Below are 12487 nucleotides of genomic sequence, written 5' to 3' on the forward strand. Positions count from 1 at the left end.
TCAAAATAGATCAGCAAAGAAGGAGTTCTTGGCTGTGTTACAAGGTGTGAGTATTGAGTGAGACTCAAGACCTGACCACAGCGGAAGATAGAGAAAGGACGAAGGTCGTCCCCTATGCTTTAGACATAGGCTCTATAGTATGCTATGCTGTGTACCGCACATGTAGTGTGCCTTGCCATGAGTTGGTCAAGAGGGTACAATGGTGATCCGGGAAAGGATCTCATGACAGCGGTCGAACTTATCCTTAGTACCTAGTGGATTAAGGAATTTTCTCGATTATGGAGGTGGAAAGGAGTTCGTCGTAAAGGGTTACGTCGATGCGAACTTTGACACTAATCCGGATGACTCTGAGTAGTAAACCGGATTCGTATAGTAGAGCAATTATTTGAAATGGCTCCAAATAGCGCGTGGTAGCATCCACAAGATGACATAGATATTCGTAAAGCACACGGTTCTGAAAGGTTCAGACCCGTTGACTAATAACCTCTCTCACAAGCATAACATGACCAAACCAGAACACATTGAGTGATAATCACATAGTGATGTGAACTAGATTGTTGACTCTAGTAAACTCTTTAGATGTTGGTCACATGGTGATGTGACCAGTGAGTGTTAATCACATGGTGATGTGAACTAGATTATTGACTCTAGTGCAAGTGGGAGACTGTTGGAAATATGCCCTAGAGGCAATAATAAATGGTTATTATTATATTTCTTTGTTCATGGTAATTGTCTATTATTCATGCTATAATTGTATTGTCCGGAAATCGTAATACATGTGTGAATACATAGACCACAACCTGTCCCTAGTAAGCCTCTAGTTGACTAGCTCGTTGATCAACAGATAGTCATGGTTTCCTGACTATGGACATTGGATGTCATTGATAACGGGATCACATCATTAGGAGAATGATGTGATGGACAAGACCCAATCCTAAGCATAGCATAAAAGATCGTGTAGTTTCGTTTGCTAGAGCTTTTCCAATGTCAAGTATCTTTTCCTTAGACCATGAGATCGTGCAACTCCCGGATACCGTAGGAGTGCTTTGGGTGTGCCAAACGTCACAACGTAACTGGGTGACTATAAAGGTGCACTACGGGTATCTCCGAAAGTGTCTGTTGGGTTGGCACGGATCGAGACTGGGATTTGTCACTCCGTGTGACGGAGAGGTATCTCTGGGCCCACTCGGTAATGCATCATCATAATGAGCTCAATGTGACTAAGGCGTTAGTCACGGGATCATGCATTGCGGTACGAGTAAAGAGACTTGCCGGTAACGAGATTGAACAAGGTATTGGGATACCGACGATCGAATCTCGGGCAAGTAACATACCGTTTGACAAAGGGAATTGCATACGGATTGATTGAATCCTCGACACCGTGGTTCATCCGATGAGATCATCGTGGAACATGTGGGAGCCAACATGGGTATCCAGATCCCGCTGTTGGTTATTGACCGGAGAGGCGTCTCGGTCATGTCTGCATGTCTCCCGAACCCGTAGGGTCTACACACTTAAGGTCCGGTGACGCTAGGGTTGTAGAGATATATGTATGCGGAAACCCGAAAGTTGTTCGGAGTCCCGGATGAGATCCTGGACGTCACGAGAGGTTCCGGAATGGTCCGGAGGTGAAGAATTATATATAGGAAGTCAAGTTTCGGCCACCGGGAAAGTTTCGGGGGTTACCGGTATTGTACCGGGACCACCGGAAGGGTCCCGGGGTCCACCGGGTGGGGCCACCTATCCCGGAGGGCCCCGTGGGCTGAAAGTGGAAGGGAACCAGCCCTTAGTGGGCTGGGGCGCCCCCCTTGGGCCTCCCCCCATGCGCCTAGGGTTGGGAACCCTAGGGGGGAGCTTTCCCCTTGCCTTGGGGGGCAATGCACCCCTTCCCCCCCACTTGGCCGCCGCCCCCCTTGGAGATCTGATCTCCCAAGGGCTGGCGCCCCCCAGGGGTCCTATAAATAGTGGGGGGAGGGAGGGCAGCAAGCTACAGCCTTGGGCGCCTCCCTCCTCCCCTGCAACACCTCTCTCTCTCTCTCTCTCTCGCAGAAGCTTGGCGAAGCCCTGCCGGAGACCCGCTACATCCACCACCACGCCGTCGTGCTGCTGGATCTCCATCAACCTCTCCTTCCCCCTTGCTGGATCAAGAAGGAGGAGACGTCGCTGCACCGTACGTGTGTTGAACGCGGAGGTGCCGTCCGTTCGGCACTCGGTCATCGGTGATTTGGATCACGGCGAGTACGACTCCGTCATCCACGTTCATTGGAACGCTTCCGCTCGCGATCTACAAGGGTATGTAGATGCACTCCTTTCCCCTCGTTGCTAGTAGACTCCATAGATGCATCTTGGTGAGCGTAGGAAAATTTTAAATTATGCTACGATTCCCAACAGAGGTGTGTCAGGATGTAACCTCAGATACTCCTGAGAGTAGGCCTCCTTCTTCTCCGCGGTCTTGCCGTAGTACTTGGCCTCGCCAGGCTTGGGCTTTCTCCGCGTATGGGCGATCTCCCACGCCTCCATGTGTGAGAGCGGCCGCTTCAGTTTCTCCTCCTGCACCACCAAACAGAGGTTAGTCATACATAAGAAAGTGACGATAAATAGAAGAAGAAGAATGTTTAATGTACATAGATATACCTGAAGTGTCTTGTGGACAAAGTGGTTCCGGTTTCCCTGGGCATGTACTCCCTCGTTCCCTCGGTTAGCCGTGTTTTTCGTGCTCTTAGCCGCCCGGTTTCCATCCTGACCGAGCCACAGATCCACCAATGCCGCCCATCCCTCGTATTTTCCGTAAGACCAATTTGAACACACCTACATAATGAAAGCATAATGGCATGTCAACACGAAATGATGAAATTTACCACAAACGTCGGAATGAAAAATTTGTTATACTTACCATCAGGTACTCGTCCCTCTGCAAGGTAAGGTTGTCCCTCCGTGCTTCTCCCTTGGTCATCTTCACGCCAAGAGCATCGTGATAATATTGCGAGATGGCCACCCAACGCACCTCGTACTGCGTCTGGCGGGCCTTCTTCTTCGCTTGGCGCAACACGATCTCGTCGGCAGTGGACTTGTGCTCATGAAGAACTCGATAGTATTTGTACGATCATTCATGAAACCAGAATGGAAGAAGCCATGAGTTAAACCATTCGATGATAAACTATGAACGGAACTAAAGACTCGTGATTCTGTAGAGAACTCACCCAAAAATTTGTGATCACGGCCTTAGCATGCGACTCATGGTCTGGGTGGGGGCCGCTTCCTAGTGGTCCCAGCTCGTGGCCAAAACCCGGCGCTCCGGCTGCCTGACTGGATCCGGACAGAACAGCCCCAGCCAGTGTGTCTTCAGCAAGACGTTGATGAGGCCGTTGGGAAGGCGGCCCCCTTTAGGAATTCTCCAGTTGCCGCAAAAGATATAAATAATGAAAATATTAGCATGTGTACAACCAAAAGAATGAAAATATAAGCATGTGTACAAGCAAAAGAATTAAATTATGATTAAGTGGCACTTACTCTTTCCCCGTGGGCTCAATGAGCCACTTCTGCTCCTCGGTAGCAGGAAGGTGGGTAGGGAGCTTTGCGTTACCGCGCAGCCACCCCTTCTTGTTGCCAACCCCCTCCCCGCCACCACCATCCTCCTCGCCTGCCTCCTCCTCCTCGCCCCCCTCCCCAACCTCCTCCCCTCCTCCTCGCCCCCCTCCATACCTCCTCCTCCTCCTCGTCCTCCTGAACCTCCTCGCGAACCTCCTCCTCCTCGTCGTCTTCCTCCTCGGTAGAGGGTGCCTCACTAGAGGAGGGTACCTCACTAGAGGAGGGCCTCAAAGACAACGCCCCTAAATCGGTGAGGGAGGGCTCTTTCTGGCCGCAACCCCCTCTAGTGGCTCTCCCCCACCCCGTCCCCCTCTAGGGGCTCTCCCCCACCCCCTCCTCCTCTAGAGGCACCTCTCCCTCGACCTCCCTGTGATGAGTCATCCTCAAGTAGTCTGGGGGAAGAGTACGGGGTCGACCACTCCAACTAACCATGCCGACGACCTTGGCTAGGAAACCCGCGCCATCGGCCTTCCCCTTGCCCATGTTCCGCGAACCTGCATTGAAAAGAGAATAAAAAATTAGTACATTAATAATGAAGAAAAAACATAATAACGAGGAATAAAAAACACATTAATAAATAAGCATAAATGGCATATTCCTAAACCATAGAAAAAAGACATGAAACGTACATCTGCTAGAACCCATACAAATCATCAATTTTGTAACCGATTTCTCGATCGGTCTCATCGTCACTATCATGCATATCATCTTCGTTGTCTGACGGAGGTGGAGGCTCTTCCTCATCGTCAGCGTCTTCGTTTAACCTTTCTAGCATAAGTATGTCATTTTCATTAACAATGGTATCACCATCATTCCGTGCATCGTCATTGTTTGGATCCACATCATCATCACCCAAGGCGTCAGCGTCATCGTTTCTGACCACATCATCATCAGGTTGCTCTTGATAGAACACTCCGTCGTATGTCATGGGGTTAATGTTGTAGTAATCGTCTTCGTTCGGGTCCAGTAGCTTACCATGTGGCTACACCTTGAACACAACTTCCCAACCCTTTAGGTACTCTTTCTGGCATGGGTAAGGAAGATAATAAACTTGTGTGGCTTCGGTAGCCGCAATAAAGAGATCGGCTCCGGCATAGACGGTTGATAGTTTAACTTTGACCAAACCAATGGAAGACGTATGTCTCAGCCCCTCCCGCGGGTCAAACCATCGGCATTTGAACACCGGGAGACTTAGGGTTTCATGCCCTTTTCTGAATGTAAGCTCGTATATTTTTTGTACCCTTCCGTAGTAGTCTACTGAATTTTGACTGGGGGTGTACACTCCGGTATTTACAGTTTTAGGATCAGGCCGGGTATTCTGGTGCTCCTCTGTATGGAAGCGATACCCATTCACATCATACTTTTTACATGTCATTACGGCAGGGTCAAAACCCATGGAAACCCATCTCAATTTGTCATCCATAGATATGTTCCGATATTTTCCCTGCAAGTTTAATTGAAATTGCTGGGTGCATTAGTTCGGTTAACTAATAAATGTTGAACTAGGTACTTAATAGGGGGATGTGAAAAAAATACTTTCTCCATGAACCAAGCAACAAAAGTTTTATGTCCAGGGTTTCCATGCCGGAGAAGGGTAAGTGCCTCCGCCTCAGTAGGAGGAATCATTCCCCTCCATTTCTCTTGAACGAATTCACTAAAAGACTAAAAGCGGTGTTAGACCGGGACTAAGTGAACATAGAACATGATGATGTGCAAGACATAAAGGAATGGTGTAGTCGTATTACCTCATCCTCAACTTACTTGGTATTGTGCAAGACATAGGACATGAGGTCCTCCCACTCTTGTTGTGGCATGTTATAAGGTTTCGAGCCCCCAGCCCTGCCACCTTGCCCGCTGAATAGATGGAGCTTGGGTTGATACTTGGGCTCTTCTATATTGTATCGAGGCACCTTATTGTGCAGAGTGGGAATGTGGTCTGGATAGTACGATGTCCTGAGGTCTGACACCTCCTCTAGGATAACTGCCTCAGTTATGGAAGCTTCAATCTTAGCTTTGTTTCCACATTTTTGTCAGAGATGCTTCTTCTGTCTCTCAGGGTCGTACTACCAATGATTCTGCAGCCCCCAACAATACCTCATTCATGAGGTGCAAAATGAGATGTGTCATCGGAGTAAAGAAGCCTGGCAAAAAGATCTTCTCTAGCTTGCATATCAACTCCGGTGCCTTCTTATGCAGTTGTTCAATCACGTCTTTACTTACTTCTTTAGCACAGAGTGTGCGGAAGAAATGGATTAGCTCGGCAAGCACTCGCCAGACATGCTCGGGGACATAGCCTCGAACCATCACCGGCATTATCCGCTCAATCCATACATGGTAGTCATGACTCTTGAGACCGGTCACTTCACCCGTTGAAAGATTGACTCCCTTACTTATATTTGATGCATAACCATCAGTGAACTTCAAAATGAGTTCGAGCCATATAAGTACTTCCTTCTTTTCTGGCGGTTTAAGGACGAAGTCAGCATCTGCTTGAACCAGTTTCTTCGACCGCCTGTTGGAGGCTTCATGTTTAGATGTGGTCTATCACAAATTCCTGTTCATCGGCTCTAGCTTTAACGTTATCCTTCGTCTTATCAGGAATGTTGAGGATCGTGCGGAAAAGGGACTCTGCGACATTCTTTTCAGTGTGCATCACATCGATGTTGTAAGGAAGCTTGAGGTCCTTGAAATAGGGAAGCTTCGAGAAGGGGGTAATGTGAGTCCAGTTGTGCGTCTCACCATATCCCTTGAAGCCTTTGCCTTTGCCTTTAGGATTGAGAGCTTTAGCTGAGCAAGAATATCTGCCCCCGAAAACGTTGGAATCTCGTTTACTTAATGGACAACCCGGCCTTTCGTGAAGTTCTTCTAGTCTTCCCTGTCTAGACGGTCTGGACGGAGGAACTGTCGATGCAGGTCAAAGGCTACATACTTGCCACCCTTATTCAGCCAAATCAAATGCAGAGCCTGCATGCACACTAGGCATGGCATATTCCCACTTGTACACCATCCGCAGAATAGGGCATAGCCGGGAAAGTCATGCATGCAATAGTGCAACCAAACTTTCATCAAGAAATTTCTCTGCAGATCCTGGTCGTATGTTCATCTTGGAAAGTACCAAGAATGGTGCAAATCATCCACCAGTGCTGCATAAACACACGTAATTTCTTCCCGGGGTATTCAGGCCCCGGAATGATGAGCGACAAGAACATGGTCTTGCGTTGCATTAGGGCACCGGGAGGGAGATTGAGCATAATTACAAACACGGGCCAGCAACTGTACGGATTGGACGACATACCATATGGATTGAACTCATCACCTGATATGGCAATTCTGACATTCCCAGCCTTGGCTGCTTCCTTGGGGTATTCTTCATCGAACGACTTCCATGCTTCCCCTTCCAATGGATGTACGATTTTATTTGGATGGTACCTTATACCTTCCTTGTGCCACTTCATCATTTTGGCAGACTCTTCTGTGATGAAAAGGCGTTGCAGTTTTTCTATGAAATGGAGATACCGAAGAACCTTCGCGGGGATGGCTAGCTACCTTTTCTCACCATCCTCGCCGACTACCTCAAGGTACCGAGACGAACCGCACTCCCTACAGTACTTGTCATCCGCATACTCGTGCGTAAACAAAAGGCAATTCTTCGGACAAACATGTATTTTCTCATAATCCAAGACAACGCCTTCATGATTTTCTTTGTAGCGTACATGCTTTTCGGTAGTTCATGACCCTCAGGGAGGTTGTTAGCCCATACTCCAAGGAATGCTTCGAAGCATTTCTGGCTACAACCGTACTCAACCTTGACTGCAATCAGCTGCGAGATGGCATCCAGCTGAGATATTTTGGCACCCGCATAAGGAGGTTTCTTCGGCGAGGCCAAGACCTCCAAGTAGGCCTTTGCGGTTGCCTCCAGCTCCTTCGGTTCATTCTCTGAAGGTGTCGCATGTGCCATTTCTGCAGCAATGACATCATTGTTATGTCTCCATCGTATCTACTTTTCCTAACGCTTTTCCTCTTGTTTTGGACTCTAATTTGCATGATTTGAATGAAACTAACCTGGACTGACGCTGTTTTCAGCAGAACTACCATGGTGTAGTTTTTGTACAGAAATAAAAGTTCTCGGATTGGAACGAAAATTTGCGAGGATTTTTATATGAATAAAGAAAGATACTGGAGCCAAGAACCATCGGAGGGGGAGCACCTGGGTGGGCACAACACACCAGGGCGCACCCCCCTCCAGGCGCGCCCAGGTGGGTTGTCCCGACCTGGTGGCCCCGCAAACCATAACTCCGATGCTATAAAATCCTACTTTCGGAGAAAAAAATCAGGGAGGAAGAATTATCTCGTTTCACGATACTGAGCCACCGTCACCTCCCGTTCTTCATCGGGAGGCCATATCTGGAGTCCGTTTGGGGCTTCGGAGAAGGGAATCTTCGGTCTTCGTCATCACCAACCCTCCTCCATCACCAATTCCATGATGCTCTCCGCCGAGAGTGAGTAATTCCTTCGTAGGCTCGCTGGTCGGTGAGGAGTTGGATGAGATTCATCATGTAATCGAGTTCGTTTTGTTAGGGCTTGATCCCTAGTATCCACTATGTTCTGAGATTGATGTTGTTATGACTTTGCTATGCTTAATGCTTGACACTTTGGGCTGCCATGAATTCAGATCTGAACCGTTTATGTTATCACCATTATATCTATGTTCTAGATCCGATCTTGCAAGTCATAGTCACCTATTATGTGTTTTGATCCGTAAACCCTATAGTGACAATATGCGGGATACTTTTCGGTGATGACCGTAATTTGAGGAGTTCATGTATTCACTATGTGCTAATGCTTTGTTCTGGTACTCTATTAAAAGGATGCGTTAATATCCCTTAGTTTCCTTATGGACCCCGCTGCCACGGGAGGGTAGGACAAAAGATGTCATACAAGTTCTTTTCATAAGCACGTATGACTATTTACGGAATGCATGCTTACATTATATTGATGAACTGGAGCTAGTGTTGTATCGCCCTAGGTTGTAACTGTCACATGATGAATATCATCCAACAAATCTCCGATCCAATGCCTACGATTTTCCTACATATTGATCTTGCTAAGTTACTACTTGTCGTGGATTTCTCACGGTAGATGTCCTTAGTGTGAGGACTTAGTCGTGAGGCCAACGCATCTAACTGGTAGCTTGAGAGGGGTTGAGCGGGAAGAGAGACGCGAGATTTTACTCAGGTTCGGCCCGTCACGGTGGAGGTAAAATCCTACATCCTGCTTGATTGATATTGATCATCATGACGATCTCAGTTACAAGGGCGAGGTTTCGCTACCTCTATCTCGAGAGCATCTACTTTGACATTGTCTAAGACCTGTCTATTGAGACGTCTAGAAAAACCTGACCCTCTTGGGGTGCCCTGCCCCTTCTTATAAAAGTTGAAGGGGCAAGTTACATATAGAGTCCTAGTCGAATTGAGACTTAACCGATTCTGACTTCTCATCACGGGCTTCTCCGTTGGCTTCTTAACACCTTGGGCTTCTTAACTCCAGGCGACTCATTTTCATGGCTAAGTACTTGTCGGGTCATAACTGTCTACCGGGTCTCACCTGCCGGGTCTCCCCAGCCGGGTTAAGATCTGAAATGACTTAACGTCACGGCGACTTAAACCCAGAAAAGATTTAAGCCTCAGGGCGGCTTATCCTTATGAGCCGGGTCTTGGTCGTGGGGAATATCCCCAACACTACTGCTGCTGTTACTATTGCTACTGCTACAAAACCATTAGTATCACTGTTACTGTTGGGGAGATAACTATTGAGGTAACCCGCCCAGGAGGGGCCGGGTTAAGCCCAGGGTGATATATCAAGATGAAGTCATGGGCTGATGAAGAGGCGGTTTATCATGTAGACTCATTGAGGGCCCGAAGCCCGAAGGTAGCTTAAGGCCCAATAATTGTAAACCGCCATATAAGTGTAACTTGTATTATAAGGCATGTATATTTAGTCACCAAGCCGGACACGTTGCTTATGAGCCGGCTCGGACTCTGTAAGCCACCGGGCGTCAACCTATGTATATAAAGGGACGACCCGACAGCGAGTTAGGGGCAAGAAACAAGAGATCGAAAGCTAGGTCAAGCGTATTCGCTCACTGGTAATCGAGACATAAGCACCACCTCAAACTAGATTAGGCCTTTACCTTCACCGCAAGGGGCCGAACCAGTATAAACTTCCTGTGTTGTGACGCCCCCGATTCAATCATACACTAATCATGCACGCAAATGTGTACGATCAAGATCAGGGACTCACGGGAAGATATCACAACACAACTCTACAACATAAATAAGTCATACAAGCATCATAATACAAGCCAGGGGCCTCGAGGGCTCGAATACAAGTGCTCGATCATAGACGAGTCAGCGGGAGCAACAATATCTGAGTATAGACATAAGTTAAACAAGTTTGCCTTAAGAAGGCTAGCACAAACTGGGATACAGATCGAAAGAGGCGCAGGCCTCCTGCCTGGGATCCTCCTAAACTACTCCTGGTCGTCGTCAGCAGGCTGCACGTAGTAGTAGGCACCTCCGGTGTAGTAGGAGTCGTTGTCGACGGTGGCGTCTGGCTCCTGGGCCCCGGCATCTGGTTGCAACAACTAGGTAGAAGGAAAGGGGGAAAAGAGGGAGAAAGGCAATCGTGAGTACTCATCCAAAGTACTCGCAAGCAAGGAGCTACACTACATATGCATGGGTATATGTGTAAAGGGCCATATCGGTGGGCTGAACTACAGAATGCCAGAATAAGAGGGGGATAGCTAATCCTGTCGAAGACTATGCTTCTGGCCACCTACATCTTGCAGCATGTAGGAGAGAGTAGATGGTAAGTTCACCAAGTAGCATCGTATAGCATAAACCTACCCGGCGATCCCCTCCTCGTCTCCCTATTAGAGAGCGATCACCGGGTTATATCTGGCACTTGGAAAGGTGTGTTTTATTAAGTATCCGGTTCTAGTTATCATAAGGTCAAGGTACAACTCCGGGTCGTCCTTTTACCGAGGGACACGGCTATTCGAATAGATAAACTTCCCTGCAGGGGTGCACCACATAACCCAACACGCTCGATCCCATTTGGCCGGACACACTTTTCTGGGTCATGCCCGGCCGCGGAAGATCAACATGTCGCAGCCCTACCTAGGCACAACAGAGAGGTCAGCACGCCGGTCTAAATCCTATGCGCGTAGGGGTCTGGGCCCATCGCCCATTGCACACCTGCACGTTGCGTACGCGGCCGGAGAGCAGACCTAGCAACCTCCATTTCAAAGGAAGTCACGTTACGCGGTCCAACCCGGCGCGCGCCGCTCAGTCGCTGACGTCACGAAGGCTTCGGCTGATACCACGACGTCGAGTGCCCATAACTGTTCCCGCGTAGTTGGTTAGTGCGTATAGACCAAATGGCCAGACTCAGATCAAATACTAAGATCTCGTTAAGCGTGTTAATTGATGTAACCACGGACACCTACCAGGGCCAAGCCCACCTCTCACCAAGGCGGTCTCAATCTGCCCTGTCGCTCCGCCACAAAGATTCACCCAGAGGGCCGTTGGGACAAAGGTCCTTTCAGCCCCCAATCCGTGAATCACTCGCGGGTGCTCCACGAGCCGACCCCACTTTAGTCACCCCATGTATAATGTATAAAGTATATAGTATAAACCCGTGATCACCTCCCAAGTGATCACAACCCGATAGTATAGCACAGCAGACGGACATGAATGTAGGGCCACTGCTGGAAAACTAGCATCCTATACTAAGCATTTAGGATTGCAGGTAAAGGTAACAACAGTAGTGGCAAAAGACAGGCTATGCAGCAGAATAGGATTAACGGAAAGCAGTAACATGCTACACTACTCTAATGCAAGAGTATAGAGAAGAATAGGCGATATCTGGTGATCAAGGGGGGGGGGGCTTGCCTGGTTGCTCTAGCAAGAGAAGGGTTCGTCATCGATGTAGTCGATCACTGGGGTACCGGTAGCGGTCTCGGGGTCTACCGAAAAGAAGTAACGGAGGGGGAACACAACATATAACAGAGCAATCAAAGCATCACAAAGCATAACAAGGAAATACGCTGTGCTAGAGGTGACCTAACGCAGTACTAGGTGATACCGGCGAAGGGGGAAACATCCGAGAAAGTGTTCCCATTGTTTGGCTTTTTTGGACAGATGAAATGGAGGGGGGCGATTGCATGTTTGCTATGCTACGGACGTGTGGCGGATGAACGGGCTGTGTATCCGGATTCGTCTCGTCGTTCTGAGCAACTTTCATGTAGAAAACATTTTCATCCGAGATATGGTTTATTTTCTAAGATTTTTCAAAGCTTTAACAATACCCGGAAAATCCCTGAAATTTCACCAAGTCTGAGAATTCGTCAGTTCTTTTAAACATCACTTAGCTGTTTTCTAGAGGCTAAAGCTATTGTTCTGCACATCCTATAATTTTGTGCCTTAAATCAATTGTGAGCATTTTTCTGTGATCTACATGCTACTAACACTTTCATCCATATTAGAGTTCATTTGTTTGATCAACAACAGCTCTAAAGTAGCTATGAAAATAAAGCTGTTTTCCGGTTATTCTGTTAACAGAACATAGCATTTTGCGATTTTCGTAGACTTTAATCCATGCATCGAAAGGAATTTGTCCAGTGGGGTTAAATGGAGTTTGTCAAGTATACTACCTTCCCATATTTTTTTAGTACTGTTAACAACTTTTTAGTTTGTGTTTAGGGGCTGTTTAGAGGGCTACTCAATGTAGAAACAGCAAAGCTAGCAGGCGGGCGCGGACGACGGCGAGTGGAGGCGAGGCCGAAGGTGGGCGTGGCCACACTCAACGCGCACACGCACTGCACGCACACACTACACAC

This window comes from Triticum aestivum, chromosome 4D (assembly GCF_018294505.1).
Source record: "Triticum aestivum cultivar Chinese Spring chromosome 4D, IWGSC CS RefSeq v2.1, whole genome shotgun sequence".
NCBI classification, from domain to species: Eukaryota; Viridiplantae; Streptophyta; class Magnoliopsida; order Poales; family Poaceae; genus Triticum; species Triticum aestivum.